This window comes from Piliocolobus tephrosceles, chromosome 7, assembly GCF_002776525.5.
Source record: "Piliocolobus tephrosceles isolate RC106 chromosome 7, ASM277652v3, whole genome shotgun sequence".
Taxonomy (NCBI): Eukaryota; Metazoa; Chordata; class Mammalia; order Primates; family Cercopithecidae; genus Piliocolobus; species Piliocolobus tephrosceles.
The window spans coordinates 75,088,707-75,089,833 of NC_045440.1; the positions used below are offsets into that span (position 1 = coordinate 75,088,707).

Below are 1,127 nucleotides of genomic sequence, written 5' to 3' on the forward strand. Positions count from 1 at the left end.
ACTCAGGCTGGAATTACTCCATCAGCTTTCCTGGGCCTTCAGCTTGCAGACAGCAGATTGTGGAACTTTTCAGTCTCCATAATCTCATGGACCAACCTTTCATAATAAATCTCTTTCTACATATCTCTCTAAGTATCTTACTAGGTCTGTTTCTCTGGAGAACCTGACTAATACACCATCTTCAGGTAATGCCCTCTGTAATTTATTGTCTGCCAGTATGTTGGGAGTATACTGGTCTCCATTAAAAGCTGCCTAACAACTTTGGAAGAGGATTACAAGGGAGTTTTATCAATAGATAGTTATGGTGTTCGCTTTGGCAGCATGTGTATTAAAATCGGACTAATACAGAGAAGACTAGGATGGCTCCAGTGCAAGGATGACACACAAATTTGTGAAGTGTTTAATTTAAAAAAACAATAATTAATAGGCTACCAACCAAAAAAAGTCCAAGACCAGACAGATTCACAGCCGAATTCTACCAGAGGTACAAGGAGGAGCTGGTACCATTCCCTCTGAAACTATTCCAATCAATAGAAAAAGAGGGAATCCTCCCTAACTCATTTTATGAGGCCAGCATCATCCTGATACCAAAGCCTGGTAGAGACACAACAAAAAAAGAGAAATTTAGACCAATATCCCTGATAAACATCGATGCAAAAATCCTCAATAAAATACTGGCAAACCGAATTCAGCAGCACATCAAAAAGCTTATTCACCATGATCAAGGGGGCTTCATCCCTGGGATGCAAGGCTGGTTCAACATATGCAAATCAATAAATGTAATCCATCATAAACAAAACCAAAGAGAAAAACCACATGATTATCTCAATAGATGCAGAAAAGCCCTTTGACAAAATTCAACAGCCCTTCATGCTAAAAACTCTCAATAAATTTGGTATTGATGGGACATATCTCAAAATAATAAGAGCTATTTATGACAAACCCACAGCCAATATTATACTGAATGGGCAAAATCTGGAAGCATTCCCTTTGAAAACTGGCACAAGGCAGGGATGCCCTCTCTCACCACTCCTATTCAACATACTGTTGGAAGTTCTGGCCAGGGCAAATCAAGCAGGAAAAAGAAATAAAGGGTATTCAATTAGGAAAAGAGGAAGTCAAATTGT

General features: G+C 39.0%; 1 non-coding gene across 1 annotated transcript; it reads left to right on the forward strand.

Moving 5' to 3' along the window:
* Positions 1-304: 304 nt before the first annotated feature.
* LOC111520990 lies at positions 305-411 on the forward strand. The gene has a single exon (XR_002724823.1). It is a non-coding gene; the product is annotated as a U6 spliceosomal RNA (small nuclear RNA).
* The last annotated feature ends 716 nt before the right edge of the window (positions 412-1,127 follow it).